Below are 6,274 nucleotides of genomic sequence, written 5' to 3' on the forward strand. Positions count from 1 at the left end.
GAAAAATCCTAAACGTTCCTTACTCCGTCACCAATAAAATCATCCATAAATATCCATAGCCCGAACCAGATATTAATCCTTCCATTATAAACTGCCACCCAACCCAGTAGTTTCTAACCTTGCTTCCTCTTCCACACCTGGCAATCCTCCGAGGCGCCTGAAGAGAAGATGACCTCAAAACCTTCTAATGTAGAAATATTATTAGAGTACCTTCAGTGGGTAGTTTCTCTACATACCTGTATCATCCCATTATGATCTTACATTAAATTTAGTAGATGTATTTTCATGTAAATACAATTGTAGATATAAAAAAACAAAAAAAAAACTGTTGTAAGAAACCTCTTAGCTTTAAACAGTTATAGTTAATCCGAAATAATAATCCGGCCTTGCTTGAGATATTGTAGTAAATTATGGTGTGACCCTGTTCAGAATTTTATAAGTAATATAAAATAGTTATTTATGATCCAGAAATAGTCAATTTACTTCCAATGTATGTTATTAGTCCTGGCTAGTATCACTTCGTTTCAATCTTACATCAAATTTACTAGATATATTTTTATATAAATATAGTTGCTAATATCAATAAATAAATTTTAAAAAAATACTGTTGTGAGAAACCGCATAGCCTTCAAACAGTTAATAATCCGGCCTTGCTTGAAATATTGCAGTAAATTTTAGTGGGCCCAGTTCAGAATTTTATAAGTAATATAAAATAGTTATTTATTATCCTACTATACTATTACCTACTATCCTACTATATGATACTATTATGAATAGTAAATTTTAGAGAAATCGATTTTTTTTAAATGAAATAATTAATTATAAAAAATTTACAGTGGTTCCACGAATTTTTAGTATTCATCAAAAATATTAAGGGAAAACCATTGAAATACATTAAACTCACTTATTTTTATTTTAAATTTATATAATAGTATAGATTTTTAAATAAAATAATAAGTTCAAGGACAAGCACAGCATTCTGGCCCACTACTACATCTTTCAGGTAAGGCACCAAGGACTCGGTCATAAAACACAATAAGTTTATGTGATGAGCATAACGTGATTAATGAAGAAAGAATAAAGAAAGAGTGGAAAAGGGGATAAAAAGAAGTATAACAAATTTTAAATATGTCTCTCATCAAAGAATAATTGATAGTTAAATAAAGTAAATAACTAATTTATTGTTGGATCAAAAGCTACTTTTATAATTATCTTGAAATAAATAAATGAAAGCAGATTTAAGCAAATGCTCAATACAAATACAAACACTAAGGCCTCTTTCAAACGCAATTTGTAATATGAGGATTCGACCAGTTTCCTGATATAGCAAGCAATGAACTTATCACATTACAGTCACGAGTTCTTCACGGTTATTTAAGCTAGGGCTTCGGACTGAAACCGAACAAAACCGTTATTTTCCGGAACGAAACCCGTAACCAATTCTAAAAAACAATATCGATTTTAGCCACATCTCACTGTCCTTATCTTTCTTCGCCTTCCACATAAACTGTCCATATTCTGCTCTAAAATAAAACGATTAAGTACTTTTTTTTTTATTTTAGTCTTCATTTGATCAAGTTTAAGGTTCTGGCCGAAGGATTACACAGAATACCTTCAATTGCTGTTAAACTATAAATATTTAAGAATGACACAAATAAGTAAACATTTATTAGTGTCAACGTTTCGGCCAGAATTTCTAGCCTTTATCAGGGCTAGGAAAAAAAAAAAAGAACAGCCAATGAATAAAGGATGTATCCTTACATTTTAAATTTATATAATAGTATACATTTTAAAAAAAATAATAAGTTCAAGGCCAAGCACAACATTCTGACCCACTACTACATCTTAATCAATGATGTATTGATTCTATGTATAGAATGATTAGAAAATAAGAAAATAACTAATAAATGGTAAAATAAATAGGGTTAACAGACATGAATAGTTCAAGTGTTATAAAAAAATAAAGGTTGTATGAGAAGAGTAATATTAAAATTAAGTAAGAGGAAATAACAAATAATTAAATAAATATGAATATCTAGTAAGTAAATATAAGTACAAAACTTTTTTTCTTATTTTTGTTCTTCACCCCAATTATCTGCTGCTTATACATATAATCCACTGCCAACAATCGTCTCATTATTATTAATATTAACATTTTAATACATCAATAAAGACAAAGACTAAGAAGCATCATTTTACGGAGATTTATTGATATTAACTATTTTTTATGTTTTGTTTAACAAACTAGACCGAACTCCTAACATAAATAGGGCACTTAAACTCCTGAAATTATACACGGGGATAAAAGCAATCTAAAACAAATGATCATCAAAGAAAATATAAGAATCGGGGAATTAATAAAAAATCAGATGTATAAAAATTACAATTCATGTTACTCCAATCTCATAAAAATATAAGACACTATTAACAACACTAATTATAAATATATAAAATGCAAAATAGACTGACAACCTGCTGAGGGAACAGCAGAGTTGGGCAACTATGAATCTAATAGCTAAATCCATGGCAATTTTAACTATTAGTTTTAGCAATAGCTAATTTTTGCCCATCTCTGGGGAAACAGTTAGGGAATGGAAAACCCAATAATGCTGCTAACATGTTTCTTTTTTAACCTTACTCATTATCATTTGCAAACACTTAGTTACAACGTAAATATAAAAATCATAACAACCGACAGTGGTAAAATAACTTCATTTGAATCCCAAAAAAATGCTCTTAGGATAATTATTGTCGCGAAACCAGGCAAGACGCATTGGTTGAAACCTAGACGTTTTCTTTGAAGGCATTGAAATGAATTAGGATGAAAAAATATTTTGAAAAATCTTTAATAACATCAGCATGTCAACATTCTTCTAAAAAATAATTATATCCAATTTATCCCAATAAAATACAGTGATTGAAGAATATTTGAACAGAAATATTTTAATTTCATAATTTTTAATTATTTTATTTGTAAAAATAGGAACTTTTAAAAATAAACGAAATAATAAACTTCCGATAAATTCATTAACAAAATTTTAATTTTTTTTTTATTCCATATACTTAATAAAAATATATAAGGAAGTGTATAATGCACCAATTTATCATTATACCAGTGTATAGTCCATCAAGCATGATTAAGTAATGCTTAATAAACACCTAGCTTAATATGCTTTCTTATATATTTTTATGAAGTATATGGTATAAAAAAAGAATTTAGCACGGTGCGTGTATGCTAAACTACTTACCTTTTCAAGCTCTGTGTAGGTCAATAAGATCGTGCATATGTTATCACTATTTTGTGATTTTCACCAAAAATATATTAAGACAACAAAAGACGAGAATTAAGAACGTGGAGATTTTATTTTTCTGATATTTTGTATTTATAAATTTTATATTATTGTTAACAACGAGAACTGCTCTTTTTTTTAATAAATAGGTAATAATAGATACTTTACAAGAAGATTTTATGCAAATTCGATATTTAAGCTCTATTATTCTGTTTCAATGAGGATAAAACCTATCTGATATTAAAGACCACTCACTTAATTGCTCATTGATTCACCGAGTTTAATCCAAATTGTTATAGCCGTTTTGGAGAAAATCGAAAAATCTATTCAATAAAGTGGCACTTCCAGCTAATCGATTTTGGCGAAAAAGTGGTCACATCCAATGTGTATACAGAGTTGGGAAAAAGTTAGTCATAACTAACAACTAAAAACTAAAGCTAAATTAGCTTTAGTTTCATTGCAAAAACTAAAAACTGACCGGTTTAGTGGCTTTAGGCCAGAGCTAAAACTGATATTTAGTTAGTTCCTTCTTTAGTTTCCACTGAAAAACTAAAAAATAATATTATAATACAAAAATCGAAGTACAGGATTCATTTTAACTTTTTCTTTTTTCAGACATATGGTCATGTTTATGTTTCCTCAGGTCAATCGATAAATTCCAGAGACGCTGAGGATGAAAAAATAATTGATATTAAGAAAACGCGCTTGTGTATCAATTTATTTTAACTTTTCGGATTTCTAACATATTGAGGTCCCTATAAATGTTTTCAGGGGTTCTGAAAATGGAGATAATATCGACTTTGTGATCGCGCGCTTGTGAATCTATTTATTTTATCTTTTCGGAATTCAAGCATATTTGGGTCCATCTGTATGTTTTCGGGGGTTCTGAAAATGACTTTTAACTTTTTGAATTTTTAAAATATGTGTATATCATTATATTTCTTAAGATGTGTAGTAAATGAAAAACTGTAGTAACTTGAAAAACATAAAAGAGGATAACAATCTATAAGAAATATTAAAGGACAAATCTAAATGCAAGTACGGGAATATAAAATTGATTTATTTTTTATTTTCAGCATCCCTGTTAACATATTATGTTGATTTTAGTTTTGACTGCCGTCAAAATAGCCCTGAAGAAGCCCTGCAACGTGGGGCGAAACGTTGGCTCATTAAATTAGTATATTTCTACTATTTGAGTTTTTCTTGACCGCACCCGGACCATATTCCTATCATATTATGTTTACATATGACCCCATATGTTAGAAATCCGAAATGTTGGAATAAATCGATACACAAGCGCGCAACCACAAAATCGATTTTATTTTTCATTTTCAGAGCCACCGAAATGTTATGAAGGGACCCTAATATATTATGGTAACCATTAATACGGTTAAAGAATTAGTTCCCATAAAAACTGGAACTAATTTAGTTATTGACTGTTAGCTACCGCTAAATTAGTCCAAATGTTTTAGGGGAACTAAATCTGAATAATTTTAGCTATTAGTTTGTTGTTAGTTAACTAAATATTAGCTAGCTTATGCCAAACTCTGGCAGACAGACACTGGCCATTTCGCGAGAACATGTTTTTGGACTAAGGGGACATTTTAACATGTATTTCCAGCAAAAACTCGAATTCGAAATTTTTCACAATCGGCAATACCTTCCCATGATATATATTCCATTCATAGGTAAGTCAAACTAAAAAGAAAGGGCAAGGTTTAAATATTTGACAGAGGTTTATAGGACAATATAACAATAAACAAATTGGAAAACACAGTTATCAAACGATTTCTATTGTATGGGTACATAATTACCGATCACTTATAGTTTGTTCATTTTATTTTTTAATAAACAGTCAATATCGCTTGAGAATATGATCTATGAGAGAAGACGTTTAGAAATATAAGCTTATAAAGGAAATACTTTCCGCATACATGAGCAAAGCAGATGGAATATGAAAAAAACTGGTACTGGACCATTTTGATACTAATCCCTAACTTTCGGCCAAATTGGGCTGACAGTTTTCGTAATATAGGTAGGCATGTCAAGGAAAATACATTTTTGCATGCGTAAGCGAAAGCAGTAGATGAAATTTAATGAAATTGATGTGGGACCATCTATATACCAAACAGCACGATCACTGAAAATTTACCCCACTGGGCCCCTTAATTTCTGTAATCTATAAATGAAAAAGAAACAAGAATGACCTGAGAAGAATGATTACTTCAAGGAATATTCAGTAGTTTATCGCTAATGTTGATAGAAATTGATGTACTTCAATAAATAAACTTCTTAGAAATGATTCATGAGTTTGCAAAAAAAAAGGAAGAGTACCTCTTGTAAATATCGAATTATTGTTACTTTCCAAATATTAAACTAATTGATGATTTAAACTGGCGTGTTGTGTATAAACCAAATTCGTCCAGATAATGATTTGAATGGCCTGATCTCAAATCTAGCAACGCTATGTTCATAGAAGATGGGGGGGGGGGGACCAAATGGATCTCTAAGCCCTGAGCCCGGTCCCAGCGTGCATTAAATGTAATAACGAAACTAATGGTACCACTAATTGATAACCATTTTATTATTTAGGGTCTCTTTTCGAAAACGTTATTTCTAGTCCTATATAATTTAATTAAATGTACAACAACACGTATATTTTTAGTAGTAGCATATTTTTATTAAATCTGAGAATTTAATGAAAATCAATTGATTGAAACTCTCAAATTATCGCTCTATCTTATTGCAGAGTATAAAAATTTCACTTTCTGATATGTTTACCATCAACAGGTGTTATTTTACTATTATGTATATACGGATCTAAATAAAATTTTAGATTTTATTGAAGAAACTAGCTGACCCGGCAATGTTTCGCTAATAATATGTTTATGGATGAATCCTTTTTAAGGAATTGATAGTTCTATTTATATTATTGTATATATTAAAACTTACATTTTGAAAATAACTGCACGTAAATTGTTGTT

This window comes from Halyomorpha halys, unplaced genomic scaffold (genome assembly GCF_000696795.3).
Source record: "Halyomorpha halys isolate HHAL.00 unplaced genomic scaffold, Hhal_1.1 Scaffold251.1, whole genome shotgun sequence".
NCBI classification, from domain to species: Eukaryota; Metazoa; Arthropoda; class Insecta; order Hemiptera; family Pentatomidae; genus Halyomorpha; species Halyomorpha halys.